The sequence below is a fragment of the Furipterus horrens genome, unplaced genomic scaffold, assembly GCF_987537825.1.
Source record: "Furipterus horrens unplaced genomic scaffold, mFurHor1.1.pri manual_scaffold_4, whole genome shotgun sequence".
NCBI lineage: Eukaryota > Metazoa > Chordata > Mammalia > Chiroptera > Furipteridae > Furipterus > Furipterus horrens.
Genome location: NW_028327174.1, coordinates 98,311,993 through 98,331,666, shown reverse-complemented (window position 1 = coordinate 98,331,666; position 19,674 = coordinate 98,311,993). Strand labels below are relative to the sequence as shown.

The 19,674-nt window shown below is 48.1% G+C and overlaps 1 protein-coding gene across 4 annotated transcripts in view; it reads right to left on the bottom strand.

Annotated features, from left to right (window-relative positions):
- Positions 1-19,674, bottom strand: part of TSPAN9 (tetraspanin 9) — a 200,795-nt gene that overhangs the window by 87,209 nt on the left and 93,912 nt on the right. The window contains exon 1 of one of the 4 annotated variants that reach the window (XM_090273854.1): positions 10,891-10,914. The exons of the other annotated variants lie outside the window; for them this stretch is intronic. The gene's annotated coding sequence lies outside the window, so the exon portion shown is untranslated. Of the gene's footprint in view, positions 1-10,890; positions 10,915-19,674 lie in introns of those variants that run through there. 4 annotated transcript variants of the gene reach the window in all.

Sequence of the window (19,674 nt, the reverse complement as noted above, 5' to 3'; positions counted from 1 at the left end):
CTGCGTTCCAGGGTGGAACTCTATGCCGGCTGGGACCCGCGCAGGGCCGAGGAGAGTAGGTGGCCAAGGTGGGGTCCTGCTTATAGCAAGGATGATGCAGGGCTGCTCTTGGACGTAGGCTGGATCCTCTCCCATGAGGAGTGCATATATGGAGATGGTCAGGGAAACAGCAGGAAGAAAGCTCTTGCTAGGGGCTTGGGAACATGCAGGAGGAGCTTACTTCTACGGTAAAACACTGCGCCTGGGGCAGCATCCCCTGGGCTAGTGCAGACCTGGGCTACACAGTTAGCAAACAAACAAGACTAGAAAACTTGGGGAAGGGGTGAGAAACCTACCGCTCTTTTCTGTCATCAGCAAGAGAGTATTGAGAGCACCTCACTGAGGGCAGGGCCAAATCCTAGGAGTCTCAGTATCCCCAGCACCTAACACTGGGCTTAGGGTCTGGGGGGACGTGGGCTACACCAGGACGGCTGAATAGAAAATTCATGCCCTCTGTGTGGTGTGAATGTGAAACGGCATCCCCAGATCCCATCAAACACTTCTACACCTGGTTTGTGTGCTGAGCACAGGGCCAGGCCCTTGAGGAAACTGATGTAAGGTGTGCTGCTCCCTGCCCTTCAAACACAGTCTAGTCAGAAAGACAGGAGGACATTCATCCCCACCAGAACAGAGCTGAAGAGAGAGGAGCATGCACTCTGACCAGAGGGACTTGAAACCCTCATCACAGGACTGCCGCAGTGGCCCTGCACCTTCCAGCCTGCACCCTCACTGGCTCCCATGCAGGCCTACATCCTAGGGGTGTAATCACTTAGGTTTTTTCCAGGGGCCTGCAGAGGTGTTGCTATTCTGAGCCCCATTCCCTCTCAGAGAGCAGCCCAGCAAGGAAACCTAGTGTATGTCCCAGCTGTGGCACCTTGGCATCTTGCTGTCTCCTGGTTGGGCACTTGGTCCTGTGGGTCTACAGATGAGGGGAAGATGATGTCTGGCTGGCTCCTCACAAAGCCCACAGCCACCTGACTGGAAAGTTAACATCTTTTGTTCTCTTCAGCCTAGACCACCAGCGGGCCCCTGAGGGCTCATGGCTGCCACTTCATTATTACAACATTACTTCTTTGATTCTCTTCAGGTGCACCGCGAAGGGGGGGGGAGTCTGCTGCATGGGCAACAGCAGACCCTCCATATCACCCTGCCCAGGCTCTGTAGCTTCAGCTTCACTGGAGAGGACACTCCAGCGTCATCACAAGATGTCAATTCAACACGGGAGGAGACAGATACCGTGTCACTCCCGAGTCGGACTGCACAGCCATTCTCGGCGGTGCAGATAGACTCTTAAGAAGCTACACCATCGTCTCTCGAGACGGACGGCTGCCGACGACGACGACTTCTTTGATTCAGGGGAGATGACTTACCAGTGGGACTGAGTCCAGAGACCTATTCTTCACTTTTAGCTCAGTCTGTAGCTGTGTGATCAAGGGCAAGGTGGTTTGCCTTTCTGAGCTCCCATTTTCTCCTCTTTAAAATGGGGATTAACAGAGCCCAACCCCAGAGGTGTCCTGAGAATAAAGTGAGCTGGCACATGTGGGAGCAGTCCCAGGACTATAAGCACCAAACGAATATAAGTGTCTGTTATTGCTAGTCTCACATGGGGCGGGGGCGGGGGGGAGACTTGGTTTCAGCAAGAACCCTCCCTGGCTGGCCCCTTCTACCTTCTTTTTTATTTTTTCTCTCTTTTCTCCCCAACTCAAACCTTGTTCAGTGAGAATAGCCTCCCCACTGTCATTCCTCCTTCATTTCTGATTATAAATGGATTTGTGCCAGTAACTATTTCCTCAGCAACTGAGGACCCGGGTGGCAGGGGGATGCAGAGAGAGTGAAGGACAGACAGGCAGGTAAAAGATAAAAGAGAGGAGAAGGCTGCTCAGTGTAACAGTTCTACTCCCTCCAGGTCATGTTTGTCCAAAGGGCACTGAAGTCCCACTCCTCAGTCCATTAACAAAGTTTTGGTGAGATCCCATCAGGGTACCTAGTTTAGTCTTTATCAGAATAATAAGAGCAACCCAGGTTTATTTTAAGTCCTCACTATACACCAGGTACCAGGTTTCAAATGCAGTAACTCATCACAACGCTATGAAGTAGCTAAGGTTATTGGCCCATTTCACAGGTAAGGAAATGGTGTGATTTCAAAGCCCGTGTTCTTTACTCTTTTGGGCTCTAAACCTAGTTCCTGCCCTTGGGAATCTTCCAGTCTAAGAGACAGTATCTAAAAGCACACAGGGAACCTGACATCACATGTCCTGATAAGAGGTCATTAGATAAAAGGACCCCGAATAAGAGGCAAAAGGAAGAGGTGTGGTTGGGGCAGTGCTACTGGACTGATGATCAGCTAACTTGAATCCCCAAGGAGATGGACTTGAGTTATCTTACAGGGGGTTGGAAGAAGGAAGAGGGTGCAAGGAAAATGTAGTCTGCAAGCCAGGAAGCTAGTCCATGAAAGGAGACAGAGCTGGGAGAGGTACCAAAGGAAGGCAAATTTAGCCCCCTTACGAACAAGCCATGCATTCACAGTAGACTGTTCATCACAGGCAGGATGCTGCCGAGCAAGGATCCTAGAAGATACACAGATGTGCGAGACATGGCCATGGACCTCAGGGAGCTCACAAGCTAGCTGAAGAGACCAGCCTTTACTCTCACAGACCATGACAGAACCAGCAAAGAGCTGTTCCTTGGCCCTGCCCTTGCAGAAGGGCTATCTGGAGTGGGTGTGGATGGGGTGCCAAGGAGGAGCATTAACTAGGAAGGAGTGGGTATGGTGCACTCAGGGGCAGTGAGAACTCATGCCTGAAGCATGAAAATGTGCCTGGGAGTCAAAGTGAACTGTGCCAGGCCTTACATGAGACATGAAAGTCTGGACTTCACATGGCAGCTTCCCAAGCAGTGAAAGTCTGGACTTCACGCAGGAGCTTCCCAAGCAGTGGGTGCACATGACAAAATTAGTGCCCTGGGGAGATGGGCCTGGCAGCAGATGGAGGAAAGGCAGGTAGACCAGTGCTGTGGTTTACCTCAATTTCTTAGGTTTTGGGTACAGGAGCCACTAAAGAGAAAAGGTGAGTTGAGCCACCATCTCTCCTGCCCCCTCCTGATCCTCAACCACTCACTGTGCTCAGAAGAGCTGGAAGGTACAGACTGCCCTTTAGGATCCCTAAGTATGTGAAAAAGACAGTGCTGCCTTTTCTTTCATTTTTTTTTTTAAATAACAAAAAAAAAACAATACAAAAAAAAAAAAAAAAAGTAAAGCAAGTACAGAATTCCCAGATGGGAGAAAGAGAAGTGAATACATGAAATCAACATGCAACATCTCTGCTGACTGACAACTGGGGAGATGTGGGCTTTAGAGTAAATGCCAAGCTCTCTGCCTCTTGCTGAGTTTCTCAGGCTTGCAGCACGAGACAGAGCTCAGTCTTTGGTCTCCCACTCACCCACACACAATCAGAACTGATGGGCCAACACAGATCCCCTTCCGGACCTATGCTGATTATTTCTGTATTTGACAATGTGTGCAACTGGTGAAGTATCCTGTCCCTTTAAACTTGAAACAAAGCAGCCTCACCCAGAATTTACATTAGCCACAAAGTGGTACTTGGTATCCTAAGGAATATGTGAGATGGGTTGCCATGGTAGAAGAAGGGAAACTCACCTCACCCTAAAGTTTGAACTCCAAAATTGAGATCTTCAGCAATATAGAAATACTGTACTTGCTCAGCAAACAATGTACCTACAGTGCCAAGAGACAAGGCTGCAGAGGTCCCTAGCAGGGGGCCCACATCCAGAGACGTCTGCATGCAGATTCACTCGGCAGGGGATGGTGAGGAAATTAAACTTGGCCAGGACTCAGGAAGGACAGTAACAATGATGGTGAAAGGGTTGGGGTACAAAAGAACTGAAGGTAGTTTTGTTTGTTTAGTTTCTGAGCCCAGTAAGGAAAACAAACAAACAAACAAACAAGGTTTGGCTGCAGTGGGAGGGATCGCAGTTAGATGGAGGAATGGATGACTTGCTCAGGACTCTACCCGGGGTGGTTCAGGTACCTCTTTCTCTGTGGAGAGGCCTGATCCTCCCTCCTTCAGGCCCCCCAGTTCTCTGTTCAGGCTGCAATTACAGTTTGCCTATCTGCCTCTGCTCTGGCCACTGGGCTTCGCAAAGGAGGCAAGGGCTGTGTCTTAATTATTTCACCCCCCTCCCCCCAGTACCTGTCACAGTGACCACCGCAGGACAGGTACTCAGAAAATGCTGTTGGGTAGAGGGAAAAGGAAGACTACCAGGCCTAAGCCCTGCATTCTCTCCAAGTTCATTAACCAAAGGATGGAACCCGAGCCAGAAATCTATGGAATTGTTCCTGGAAAGCAGGATATCTGAAGGCATCAGAACCTGACCAGGGAACTCAGAAAATGTAAATGTCCAGCGACAGATGACTGAGTGTAAAGGCCATGCAGTCAAATATTTTGTTCATGGCCACGTCCCTAGCACATAGCCTGGAATGAATGGAGACATGGACAGACAAACATTTATGAACCACAGAGCCATTTTGGAGGACGAGTCAAGAAAGGTAGGAGGTGGGAAGACAGGAGACTGAGACAGGAACAAGACAAAGCACAAGCTGCTCTGGGCCCCACCCCTCCTGGTGGGTCACACGTTTTGGAGGAACTGTCAGGATGATGCAGGCTGCCTTCATGAGAACCACTGATGAACTTGTGCGGACTCCCCAGTGCTGTAGCTATGTCTCAGAGTCCAAGAGCTGGCTGTGGTTAGCCCCGGCCAGAGGACACTACTGGCTACTGCGAAGAGACCCTCAACTGTTGTGTCCACACTCCACGAATGACAAGTGAGCACACTGGTCAGAGCATGTACTAGTGAGACTGTGGACAATTAGCTTAGCTCCGAGAAAAACAGAGTCACAGCTATGGGTCAGCCATATTCTTCCTGACCCAGCCATGAGTACTACAGATGAGGCTCCTAGATAGTGAGGAGCCAGCTGAGAGGTATGGATGGATGGTCACAAAGCTAACACCACTCAGCACACCTTCCGTGCCCTGGTAACTGTGGGTCAGCTGGGTCTGGCCCTGTGGGAAAGGATGACATCTACTCAGGTGCCTTCAGTGACTCCTGTCCATACCCACCACCCAGCCCAACCACAGGGAACAAATCTCTGGCAAAATAATGTCATGGAAACACTCCAGACTTTGGGACAGGTGTATAGCCAAATCCCATCTGGAGTTACCCAAATGCTGGGCAACCTGCAATGACCACTTACCTGCTCTGTACCTTAGTTTCCCTAACTATAAAATGGAGATGATGATGAATACCTTCTCAAGAAGTATGTAAGAAAATAGAGAAGAGGGGGATGGAAGAAGACCAAAAGGGCAAAGGGCGTCTAATACATGGTGACAGAAAGAGATTAGATTTTGGGTGGTGAGCACACCATGCAATATACAAATGATATATTATGAAGTTGTACACCTGCAACTTACATCATGTTATTAACCAATGTTACCCCAATAAATTTAATTTTCTTGAAAATGAAAGAAAATAGAGATGAAAGGTTATAAACGTAATACACATAGCACCTGTCTGAAAATGTTCAATGAACTGAGGCACTATTATCATTAGCAATAATAATTATTGTTATACTAAATATGGTCCCAGTCCCCATCTAATTATAATGTAATTGAACAGAGAAAAATACAAGATAATACATACTCAATACAAAACGTTCTGTGGCTCAAATTCTAAGGGTAAGCACCAGCAGCTCCTCCTCCTCAGCTCCTTTCTCAGTCAAGAGTCCCTCAGTTCTGGACCCTCTTCTCCTCTACCTAACATTCCTGCATTTGACCATTCTTTCCAGTGCCATGCACATGCTGGTGACACCTAAGTGGTTACCTGGGCCTGACCTCTCTTCTGAACCCCAAGCATGGATATGCAACTCCTACTTGGCATCGCCACTTGGCTGTCTCAGAGGCAGCTCTAATTTCCCATCCCCAAAGGGACTGATATTGCCCCAGCCCTGCCGCCCACCGTGGCTGTGCCCTCCCCTTAGCAATAAACAGCCTAAGCACCCATCCCATTGCTTATACCACAAGCCCAAGATCCACCCTTAACTCCCAGTTGTCACTTGCCCCACCTCCAACCAAAGACAAGTAAGTCCTGTCCAATGAGTGCCTTCCACTTGTAGCTATCCCCACAGGCTCTGTCGTAGCCCAACCCTACATATCTCTCACATGGCTCCTGCAGCAGTCTGAACAGAGCTCATTCCGTGCTCCTGCCCTCAGTCCACTGCACAGAGTAGCCGACACAGTCTTCTCACTTATGTTGCCCACCCGCTTTAGTCCCATCAAGTGGCTTCCCATTTTACTGAGATTATGATCGTGTGTGTGCACATGTTTGCTATTCTACTTTTCTATTATAACCCAAAGTCCTAAAATAACCTTGAAGGTCCAGTGTGATTGGCTCCTGCCTACCTCTCCAGCCCCATTTCCAACAATTCTCTCATTACGCTCCAACCAATGAACTCTCAGAGCTCTCTCTCCTCAGAGGCTTTTCCATGCTCTTCCCTCTGCCTGGAATGCTCTTCCACCACCACTCTGACTCAGTTCTAATCATCCCTGAGCTCTTGTAAATTCTTCAAAAAGTCTATTTTGGTTTTCTGACTGTCCCCCTTCTATTTAAATGAAAGCTCCCCTCCCCATCAAACATACAGTCTCATGGCACCATCTGCCTCTTTCTCTCATAGCACTCACTTCAATTTCAAAGTACAGTTGACCCTTGAACAAAACAGGTTTGAACATGTGGGTCCACTTATACATGAATTTTTAAAATAAATACTGTAAATATATTTTCCTTATGATTTTCTTAATAACATTTTCTTTTCTCTAGCTTACTTTATTGCAAGAATACAGTATATAATACATGTAACATATAAAATATGTGTTAATAGACTTTATATTATCAGTAAGGCTTCCAGTCAAGAGTAGGATATTGGTAGTTAAATTTTGAGGGACTCAAAAATTGCATGTTAATTTTCAACCATGGAGGGGGGCTCTGCACCTCTAACCTCTGCATTGTCCAAGGGTCAACTGTACATGTTTACTTGACTGACAATTTGCTAATTCTCCTAATAGACCATAAACCCCAGTGCAGCAGGACTAGGTCTGGTTCTCCCACTACTGTGTACCCAGCACAAGGCATGATTAGAAGCAGAGGCACAATAAATACTTGAACAAATGAACAGGAGCTCAAAGGAGGTTGTGTGTGCATAGGGCTTCATGAGCATTCCTGTTGTATGGTCACCTTACACCAAAGGAACAAAGCATCAGGACACCAATTACCTGTGTGGTCCTTAGTTCCTCACCTACAAAACAAGGAAGCTGGGCTAGCTGGTTCTCAAAGGCTCCTTCCAACCCTAAAATTCCCACCCTGTGAAATGGGAGGGACCTAACGCAGCACTTGGAAAATGGGCAGGACTGGACAGGAAGAGGGCAGGAGGAAGGGCATCCTAGTAGAGGATGGCTAGGCAGAGCCAGAGTACCCAGGACATTTGGGGAGGACACATCCATACATCCAACCAAAATGAAGCTTCACAGACAGTGACTTGAAGGGAAGGTGAGGTTGGAGCAGAGACGACCCTAAATGCCAGTTAGAAACCAGCACAGAAGCTTCCTCTCATCAGCCCCATCCCCTGCACCTTATTTGGCCTATCCACCAACCAAAATGAAACCACACTGAAGTCTTCCCCACCTCCTGGCATTCTCACTTGCTGCCCTCTCTGCCTGGACAGCCTTTCCCCACATGTTCTGACTGGTTACCTTCCACAGTCCAGGGAGTATCACTATTGCTCTTGCCTCTTCTGTGATATCTGGGGAGGCAAGTTGGGGTCTCTCCTTGGAGAACCAACACGCACTGAGCCCATCCCACCAAAGTGCTGCCTGTTCACTGTCCTCGCTGCCCCCTCTCCCAAGACTTCGAGCTTCTTGAGGGCAAGGGCTGTGTCCATCACCTTTGTATCACAACCCCTGGCATAGAGCCCATCACATAGGAGCTCTTAAGTCACCACAAACACCTGGATAAAGTAGTGAGGGCCTTTGTGGGGGCCTTGCACAGGAGAGGCTTTATGCAAGGAGCAAGAACTGCCACTCCCAAAGGACAACAGTCTCCTCTGTTGACAGGATGGGAAGGAACAGCAGAGGCTAAGCCCTGGAAGCACAGGATAGCAGCCCACCCTGTGAGTTGCCCACCCTGGGCTCTCATGCCCTTTTTTCCCAGGAATGTCCCTGGAAACCAGCCCCATCTTTCATTCCAAGGACAATCAGCATCCCCATCATATCCCTAAAAGGGCCTGGTGTGTGAGGTGTTGTGCTGGACAGACAGGTGTACCTGCACTCACAAGCATGCACACACTGAGCCATCCACGCCTAAGAGACAGAGGAGAAAGATGTATTTGCTCTTAGTACTTATCAAGGAGGGCAGGTGGCTTTGAGAGGACGAGATAAGGCCAGACCGCCAGGCACGGGGAAGTCTGATGAGCCTGAGGTTTATTGCCACGCACCAGTGGAAATCTACTGACCCATCGAATCCAGTATTCCTAAACCGCTTCAGAGAACAGCAATCTCTGACCCAGCATCTAGTCTGCCTCCAAGGCCCGCTCTGCAGCTAGGACCTTTTGCTGGTCCCAAAACTGCTGCCTGCTGCCTCCGCTCTTCCCTCTCCCGCATGGAGCCTGGACCTCTGCAGGAAAGAGCAGCATGTGCACAGCACTTGGAGATGCTCTAAAGAAGATGAAGCAGGGACAGTGCCCTGGATTCCGCCTGCTCTGAAGGCAGCAGAGGAAGGGAGTCTGTACACGACTCACCCTAGCTGAAGAGAGTTGAGAGGTGCATGAGGGAGATGGGGGGGGCGGGGAGAGGTATGGAGTAGACTTGGCTGTCTGAGGACTCACAGTCTAACAGTGCATGAAGTCATTTCTGGTCTCTGAACCTCCACTGGCCACTCTGTCAAGTGAGGCTGCAGCACTGGCCATGGTCCCATTCAGCATCTCTTCTCTCCGTCCACCCTTACCACCTCATCCTGACCTATGTCCATGCAGCTAAGTCATTCAAGATGCCTCCAGCTGAGAATCAACCAGTCCTTCCCAAACGTAGAGGTATCTTTCTCCTCTCAAAGTACTGGAGGTGAAAATGGTCACAGAACAACCATTAATCTAATATTCGGGCTACCAAAACTCTTCTTTCCAAAGTCTCTTTTAGGTTGCTCTGGCAGAAAGTCATTCCTGTTGTAATCCAACCATAACCAACGTGTACCCAACACGTTCACCGACCCACACTGCCACACGTGCCCAGAAGGCAGTCAGCATCAGGGGCACAACCTCCCTCCCCAGGACCACCAGCCCGACCCCTGCCACAGTCTGCTGACCTGGGTCCCTGCCTCCGGCCCTTCTCATAACTGACCCTGCCACATGCTGCCACCATCACTGTCCAGAGAGAGCTCTGGATACTCCACTCTGTCTTTTTTACCAGCTCAAAAGTTTCACCGGCTCCCTAGGGATTTTACACAAATTCTCAAACTTGACATTAAAGACCTTCTTCCCTATGTGTTGTTGGCCTTATTTCCCACAGTCCCTGACCTGTGCCCTATGCTCCCAGCAATCAGAGCTCCTCGGTCTTCCTTAGACACAATTGCCACTTCTCTGCTTCCATACTCTGCTCGTGCACTGCCCTCCACCCTTGAGGGCTCCGCCACCCATCTCAGTCTTCAGTAGATGGCTCAATGTTCTCCTCAAATGCCACATCCTCCATGGAAGATCCCCTGATCCTAAGGATCCCCAAACTAAGGGTCCCTCTTCTTGTTCCTAATCTCAATTTCAGGGCACTGATCTGATTCTGCCTTGTGTCATGGTTGTTCGCATGAATGTCTTCCTCCAAAACTACCAGAAGCTCCCGAGGAGACAAACTCTCCTGTGTTCCTCTTGTAGCAACCAGCCTGGCTTGCTACGAGATGAACACTTCAGAGATCCTACAGAAAACTGAATCTTTCACGCAGTGCACACAGCCCCCAGGCCTCATCCCCACCCACACTACATGTACTCACCTCACCCAATGCTGCCCTCACCCTATCTGGCCGGCGTTCAACTTCTGAGATCAGCACCATTTGTCCTCCCCTCTAGAGGACCTCTCTGGGGTCCCCCACCAGATTCAGCCATCTCCTGAGCCGCTGGGAGATCAGATACCCAGCCTGGAGCTCAGAAAGTATAGCTCCGAGAGACCCAGTGTGTCTGAGTGGCTGTGTGTCACTGACCCCCAAGCTCCAGTCACCAGAGACACTTCCACAGCCCAGTCAGGCCCAGTGCCAGGCACACCTGCTCTGCCCCTTCCCCAGCTGCTGCCTGAGGAAACGCCGGCCTACAGCCTCAGCCGCACAGGCACGGCAGGGGCCTGCACAGGAGCCGGACCATGACTGCACACTCTACTCTGCGGCCCATCTGCCTCCTAAAAGGACAGCACAAGGCAAACACACTCATACTGCAGGAAGCCAGGCAGAATGGAGAGCTGGGGCCCAGGCTCAGCTCACACACTTACGTCTGCGTGACCTGGACAAGAGGCTTACAGCTCTCTGAACACAGTACACATTTTTTGAATGAACAAATTAATGAATGAATGAGCACACTTCCATTTCCTCATCTGTAAAACAGGGCTGGGTATGATTTTGAGGAATAGGGACTGGGAAACTGCTGTATCAAGTGGGCAGTACTACACTTCAGAACTTTCATCCACACACATTACAACCATCCATCCATCCATTTCATATGAGCACGACATAAAGACAACATTGACACTGATTACTAACCACCAAGGGTCTCCTGAGCACCCACTCTGTGCCCCTCCTGGGCTCGCCTCTGTGGATGGTACCAAGGAGCACCGGCCCCGAGAAGCTAATGGTCCATCTGGGGGGAGAACAACAAAATGAAGGACAGCACGAACCCATGCCAGAGGGGGCAGTGCAAACTGAGTACTCAGAGGACCTACCCAGGGAGGCCTGGCCCATCAAGGAAGGCTCCTTGGAGGAGGCAGATGCATGCTGGGCTATCCTCCCATTGGAAGGAGGGCAGGAGCGAGGGGTCCCAGATGCCTGAACTTATGAACAAAGGTGTATTCATCGTGAGTCTTACAGCTTTCGTACACATGACCTTCACCATACTCCTCCATGATACACAGGCAGGGAAGTCATCCCAGTTTATACATGAGGAAACTAAAGACCAAAGAGAGGAGAGCTAATTAGCAGCAGAGCTGCGACTAGAACCTACAGCTCCTGCCCTCCAAAACCACAGCCCAGGTATAGTAGGGATCACAAATCAGTGCTGGGCAGGTAAATGTTTAACCACCATCTCTCCAAGGGGAAAAGCCACAACTTCCAGCACTAGACAATTTCCATGGTATAAATACTCCCACCATGGCCAGCAGCAACCTACCCATGGCTTAACAACCAGCTAGCAAATTTCCTGATTATTCACTAATAAGTTCTCAAGAACCATACACGTAGGCTTCAGCAAACCACTCTAACAGCCCAGATCCCATCCCTTCAGAAGAAACTCCAAGGCACAGAGAAGAAACTCAGCACCATCCTGCCCCTCCTCGCCAGGAGAAAAAGTCTGGGAATAGGAATAGAGGCTGGACAAATCATAGGGAAAGAACGGGGTCCCCACAGGCAGCCTAAGAACAGGAGAAAGACAACTGAAATGAGTTCCAGTGTTACCATGACCCTATAATGAGTCAGATCAGGTTACTCTGCTCAAAACCCTCTAATGGCTTCCCATCTCTCTCAGAGTAGGAGACAAAGTTCTTACAAGTATTTGCACAATTCACTCACACACATACACACACACCCCCAACCCACTCACTCTGTCCACTTTGACCATACAGTCTTTGCTGCTTCTTACGGCACAGTCTTTATGCTGGTGGTACCCTCTACTGGAACATTCTTCCCCTAGATCTCTGCATTGCTAACTACCTCATCTCCTTTACACCTTTACTCAAATGCCCCCTTCTCAGCGAGACCCTCCCTGCCCATCCATTCAAAGTTGTATTGCCCCCAGCACATTCAATCTCTCCTGCCCTGTTCTGCTTTCTCCATAGTTCTTATCCCCACAAACAACACAATTTACATTTTTACTAATTGAATGTTTATAATCACTCTCCCCCACCAGAGCAAAGCTTCATGAGGGCAGGGATTTTGTATGTTTCAGTCATTGTGTATTTCTACAACTAAAGCATAGCTTTACATATTATTGGTACCCAATAAATATTTGTTGAATGAATGAATGACTGGAGGAGGTCTCTGCCAAATCCTCTAGATGCCATCTTGGCTTCCCAAAAGGAGGCAGCTGGTGAATGGAGGAGCAAGTGGTTGGTGCCCACCCAGGTGGGACTCAGGATGCCTGTGTTCTCACCCTGGCCCTGCCACCTGTGCCCTCCAACCCACCTCTATGCTTCATTTCCTCTCTTCATTTAAGCTGAATGGGAAACTACATGGCTCACTGTGGGCAGTACCAAAGGCCAGAGCTAGGGCCAAACAGAATGCCCAGTCTGAAAGCCTCTGAGCTCTGCAATGGGAGCGCTGAGGTCAGGTTCAAGGCATTCCCTTAAAGTTCTTAGGAGAAACCAGCTCTTTCCTCCTCTCTGCACTAGCCACACCTGAGCCCCCACCCACACCAACCCCTATCCTCTAGCCAGAGCCTAGAAATAAATCCCGAAGAACACTCTCCAACTCAGTGGTTAGATCCAGCAAAGCCCCAACTCCAAGCAGCTGCCCCCTCATGCCTCAGGCGGGTTCCCCACATGCTAAGCAGCCAGATCATACTGCTATTTTAAGCTCTATGGACCCAGCTGTAGCACGTAGCCACAGCGGGCTGGCGGCCCGGGCTGGAGGTAGAAGAAGCTAACTCACTGAGAGTGCTGACCTGAGGAGCTCTGAATGGGAGAAAGGGAGGGTGGGCCATCTGTAACCGTAGTCCCTCTCCGGAAGGAACGGAAACTCCCAATCCACACCCTCAAATCCACCAGCCATGGGAAAATGAGTCAAGCGCTGCATTAGGCACACCAAGATTCCACTTCTGAATGTGACCCCCTGAATTTCCACATCAAAATCACTCCTAGCCCCACCCTGCCAACCCCCAGAAATGCCAACAAAGCTACTAGCACAGTAACCACCTTCCAGGACCTAACAATATAAGACAGACAAAAATGCAGACTGAAGAAAGGAGTTAATCTTCTATTATCTGAGAATAGCTTATCCACCAAGTCCCTCTCCAACTCCTTCCTCTCTTCCACTCCAAACTCTACTCTGTGACTCTACACTAGTGCTTAGGCACATAGCCACACTGAGCAAATACTTGTTGATTAAATGTATTCTAAGACCAAATATGATGAAAATGGTCTCGGAACGACCTATTTTGATTACTATGATCAGTATCATCATTACTACATACATTCCTTCTTACTTCATTGGGCACCAAAACTGAGAATAAAGACCATAGAATCAAGGGACCAATAGAGTTTAGCAACAAAACAGTGATGCCCCACACTACAGCCTGTCCAGGGAGGAACTTCATCCTGCCATTACCCAATTCCATGCAGATGGTCACACTGTGGTCCTAGGAAGCATGTACCGTGATGTTGTGCAACATGGAGACCCTGCTCCAAAGGATGTCCAGCAACCACAAGCTGACTTGAGAAGCAATGCACAGAAAAGAAACTCTAGTGCAAGTGATTTCCACTCCTAACTTCACGCCGCAGGACATCAGCAAAACCACCTGGGGCGGACAGGTCACGCATGCCTGGGGCTCCCTGCAGCACCCTGCAGCTCTAATTGCTCAGTTTAAGCAACATCAGCACCAGGGAAAGAGGAAAAGAGAATCAGAAGGTGCTGTAATGAGGAAGCTCTGGGACCTCTCTCTCTGCTACCACCCTATCTCAAGACTAAACCTGCCACCCACACCTTAAAGAAATAGATTCACCACCTGGATTGGGGGGAGGGGAGAAATCCTTTTTTGTTGGAGGAAGATCCCCAAAGTTATGGGTCTTCCAAGATCACTTAGCTCATTTTTCTCCTCCCCACCCCTCCCCTGGCTTCAGTCAATCCAGACAGACTCCTCTGTACCATAATTATAAAAGCAATGACAACAGCTATCTTTAAAAAAAAAAAAAAAAATGTATACTGGCCAAAAGGATTTCACATAAGTGAGCCTTACAGAAGTCCTAGAAAGTAACTGCAGCATGTATCATTGTATTGAAGGTAAAGTGACTTGCACCAAGGTCAGTCACTGAGTGGGCTAGCACCAGGTCTTCAGACCTCTAGTCTGGTATTCTTTCCAAAGGCCGAGTTCCCTTCAGAACAGCACTTCTCTCACTGTGGTTCCCAGGCCACCTACTTTCCATCCTTGGGTGTTTGGTATTAAATGCAAATTCCTGGGTACACTCTGGCCTTATCGAGTCAAAATTTCTGGAAGCAGAACTGTCATAACCTCCTTTATTAATAAACTAAAATATGCTATAATTTGAGGGTCCTTACTGAGAAGGTTGCTGATTGGATATAACTGGCCCTTCCCTTCACTACCCAAGCAGCCACTCAAGTCCCACCACCTCTAGCAAATCTTCTAAGTCTAGAGGTTTTGGGGGTGTAAGGCCCCCCTACTCCCCCCTTTGGTCTGTTTCCTGAAAACACATCTGCACGTAATCACCAAAGTGACCCTGATACATTTCTGTCAGTAATCTGAAGTCACACCAGCTCGGAGACAATCCTGGCCAAAATCTTTCCTCTCCAGCAAGGACATATCTGCCAAAATCACCTGTCAGCCCAAGCACATACTTGTAGACATGCCTCATGAAGAGGGATGCGGAGGGGGAAAAGGGAGGGAAAGCAGGCCTAGGTCATCCAGGGCTGCTTTTCTCTCCCCTTTGCATGCATCACCAACAACACAGGGTTTTGCCTTGAATGTTCATTTTCTGATGCTCCCTCACCCCAACAAAACCAAGGAAACTGACACCCAGTGTTTCCTGCATCAGCCTCATGACAGCTTTCAACCCGTTCCTGATCATCTGTGCTGACCCTGTAGCCACCATTCTGTCTTGGACTCAGCTCCTGTCTGGCTGCTCCAGCCCCGTGGAGGGCTGTGCAGCCTGGCTTAACTCTCCGTCAGCTTGCTCCAATTCTAGGCTTCAATTAGCATCCTGTCCCTTGTATGGAGGCTCCTCTGACTGATGGCCCAGTTACAGATTGCCCCTCCTCGTGCTCCCCCGCCACCTCTTCCCTCCTGCCCCACTCTCACTGCCTGCTATCCTGTGCTCACTGATTCAGCCTAGGCAGCCCAAGAGGGCAAGTTTCATCTTTGTAAATGTACTGTCAACTGCAAGAGAGCACGAGTCAGAATCCTGCTATGTCCTCTCAGCATCTACCACATCCTGGTCATGTGTCAGTGACTCAATAGGCACTTGTTGAATGAATGAACAAAGTCTGAAAATCTAGCCTAGCCAACTCTTCTGGTGGTATCTAGTGTGAGCAGTAAAGGAAAAAAGAAAGGGAATAAAATCACAGGCAGAGAAAGAACAGAAAAAGAGAGAAAACTCACTCACCTAAGGCCAAGAGCAAGGCAATCAGCTCAGAGGGCTGCAGGCCCAAGGGGGCCTGTTGGGTGTGCTGACAGCTTGCCCACCTCCCAACCCCTAAGGCCCCTACCCTCAGCCAATAATCAGAACTAGCAAATTAGCAATTTCTCGCTGCACCAGCAGAGCATCTCCCAAGCAGAAAGCCTGTCTGATTTGGATGAATTAATTGAGGAACTAATTTCCCTAATCTGCACCTTCCTAGCCCACCTTTCAGAGAGGGATGGCAGCAGCCAAGGGAGGACTGGCAAGGGGCTGTCAGAGCAGGAGGAAAGACCGCTTGTACCTTGGGATCCTGCAGCCTTCTACCCCAGTCCCAAGTTGCCAGAAATTCCACCCTATCCCACATCACACAAAGCCCCTCACCCCCAAGCACTTCAAAGCCCCTTCATGGCCCGCCAAGACATGCAGACCTCTGAGACAAGAAGCACACACATGTTCAATCGGCTTATATAAGATCTGTCCAGAAAGTATCCAGCCATGCACTATTAAAAACAGAGCTGTTTATTGAAGAAGATACAAGATATACTCGTTGTACATAGGATAATGACGCCTCAGTCCCCTTCAAAGTAGGCAGCTTGGGACCTCATACAGTTCTCACAACATCTCTTCCACTGTTCAAAACACTCTGCAAAACCTTTGTTGAAATCACCATCAGCTGCCCCATTGTATTTTCCTGAATCTCATTTACAGTCTGAAATTTCTTCCCTTTTCAAGGTAATTTTAATTTTGGGAAAAGCCAGAAGTCACGGGATGCCAAATCTGAGCTCTAGGGGGCCTGAATCACCTGGGTGACTTGATGTTTTGCCAAAAAACTCTGCATAAGACATTATGTTGCCCTGAGTGGTGTGGCTCAGTGGATTGAGTACCATCTGCAAACCAAGGCTCACCAGTTCAATTCCCAGTCGGGGCACATGCTTGGGTTCCAGGCCAGGTCCCCAGTTGGGGATGCATAAGAAGTAACCACACATTGATGTTTCTCTCCCTTTCTTCCTCCCTCCCTTTCCCTCTTTCTAAAAATAAATTAAATCTTTAAAAAAAAAGACGATGCATAAGTGGGCACGTAATCATGATGAAGCTGTCTAATCACCAGCTGCCTATAGGGCTGTGGCTACTTTTGTCGTACGTATTGCATCTCTCAGCTGACAAAGAACATTAAGGTAGTACTTCTTATTAATTGTTTAGCCTAGAGACGCATACTTGTGATGGACAACACCTTCCCAATCAAAAAACACAATTAACATGGACTTGATCTTGCTGCGACTTTGCCACAGCTTCTTCAGGCATGGAGAACCAGATTTCCATTGGGACGACTGGGCCTTCATTTCCAGATCATAGCCATAGACCCACAATTCATCTCCGGTTATGACCTTCTTGAGGAAATCTGATTCACTAGTCATTAGTAACTGCAGCATGCTGTTCCTTATACTCTAGTAGCAGAAGCCACAGAATGAATTTTGCCACAAGAAGTTTCATGCCAAGATTCTGCACCAAAATCTTGGACACAGTAGTTTTTGGAATCCCCAGATCAGCTTCTAGTTCTCCCACTGTCAGTCACGAATCTTTGCTGATTGCAGCCCATACACGTTCAATGTTCTCAGGTGTCCTACTTGTTGCAAGCCTTCCAGAATGTGGATCACTCTCAACTGATTCTCAATCATCTATGAAGTGTTTGGGCCATACTTTCATTTGTGTTGCACTCATTACATTGTCCCCAAAAGCATTCTGAATCATCCCAATACTTTTCTTACAGGAATGTTCAAGCTTAATGCAAAACTTGATACAGATTCATTGCTCTGCTCACTTAGTCATTTTGAATGCAACAGCCACAAAGTACAGGCTCACTCGGCAGCGTCTCATGCCCCCACAGACTAGTACAGTGAAGTTGTCATTGTTCACATATGCACATTCCAGTCCATTCTCATTGGCTGCCAGGTTACATCAATGTTGTACAAACCATTCTTGTTATAGTAATAATGGCTGGCCCACTTCCAGCCAAGATGGAGGTGCAGGTAGATATGCTGCATCTCCCTCCACAAGTAAGAAGAAATACAACTACCTCAAAACTGGAGACAACCAGAAGTTCCAGAAAATTGAGCTTCATGGAAGTCCAATAAATAAAAATATAAAGAAGAAATACTCATCCAGAAAGGTAGGAGAGGTAGAGCCGGGGTGGAGAGGATGCGGTGTGGTGGTAGCAGCAGCAACAGTGACAGTGGCCAGCCAGCAGAAAGCACAGTTGCACATTAAAAAAAGTAGGGAGGGAAACCTAGGTTGTGTTCCCAGCACCAAACCAGGCAACACAGCTCACAGTTCCAGAGCTGGGGAAAATAAAGCCTCATTGCTTCTGACTGTGAAAACCAGTGGGGGTTAAGGTGGAGGAAGAAACTGCTGGTGTCTCAGCAGGGTTCGTTTGTTTAAAGGGCCCTCACAGTTCTAGACCATCCACAGACCCACCCACTCTGTGAACTACAACCAGGCAACAGCTAGAGAGGCTCCAGTCCCATACGGAAAGTGGAAGAAGAGTCTGAGAAAGGGGTGAATGCTGAGCAAGAGGCATTGTTCCCTCTCAGACCCTTCCCCTACATACAGCACCACAACGTGGCAAAATGGGTTGCCCCACACTGATGAATACCTTAAGCTCCGCCCCTTACAACATAACAGGTCTGATAGCTCTATCTAAGACACAGAGGCAAACACAGGAGACGGTCAAGTTGAGAAGATAGAGAAGTAAGGCCCAAAAGAGGAAACGGATCAAGGTTCCAGTGACAGAACTAAGCAAAGAGGAGATAGCCAACCTAACAGACACAGAATTCCAAACACTGGTGATAAAGATGCTCACAGACTTGACGGATATGCTTGAGTACAGCAAATGCAAAAGGGAAGAAGTGAAGGCTATGCTAAGTGAAACAAAGGAAAATCCACACCAAAGCAATGCTGAAGGGAAGGAAACTAGGATTCAAATAAGTGATTTGAAACATAAGGAAGAAATAAACAGTCAACCAGTACAGAATGAGAAAACAAGAATTGGAAAAAATGAGGAGAAGCTTAGGAACTTCTGGGACAACTTCAAATGTGCCAACATCCAAATTATAGGGGTGCCAGAAGGAGAAGAGGAAGAGCAAGAAATTGAAAGCTTATGTGAAAAAATAATGAAGGAAAACTTCCCAAATTTTGGGAAGGAAATAGAAAAGTCCAGGAAGCACAGAGAGTCCCAAAAAGCTAGACACAAAGCGGACCACACCAAGACACATCATAATTAAAATGTCAAAGGTTCAAGATAAAGAGAATCTTAAAAGCAACAAGAGAAAAGCAGAGAGTTACCTACAAAGAGGTGCCTACAAGACTATCAGCTGATTTCTCAAAAGAAACTTTGCAGGCAATAAGGGGCTGGCAAGAAGTATTCAAGGTGATGAAAAGCAAGGACCTACAACCAAGATTACTCTATCCAGCAAAGCTATCATTTAGAATGGAAGGGCAGATAAACTCCTTCCCAGATAAGATAAAGTTAAAAGGGTTCATCATCACCGAGCCATTATTATATGAAATGTCAAAGGGACTTATTTAAGAAAAATAAAATCTAAACTATGAACGTTAAAACGACAACAAACTCATGACTATCAACAACTGAATCTAAAAAATAAAAACTGAATCCTACTAGGCAAACCAGAATAGGAACAGAATCATAGGTATGGGGGTCATTTGGAGGGTTATCAACTGGGAAGGGGAAAGGGGAGAAATGGGGAAATGGTACAGGGATTAAGAAGCATATTTTTTAGGTACAGAATAGACAGTGGGATGTTAAGAATATAATAGGAAAGGATGAAGCTAAAGAACTTACATGCATGAGCCATGTACATGAACTAAGGGGGATAGGATTGCTGAAGGGAAGGGGGGTAACAGGCGGAGGGGAGCAATGGGCAAAGAAATTGGGACGACTGTAACAGCATAATCAATAAAATATATTTAAAAA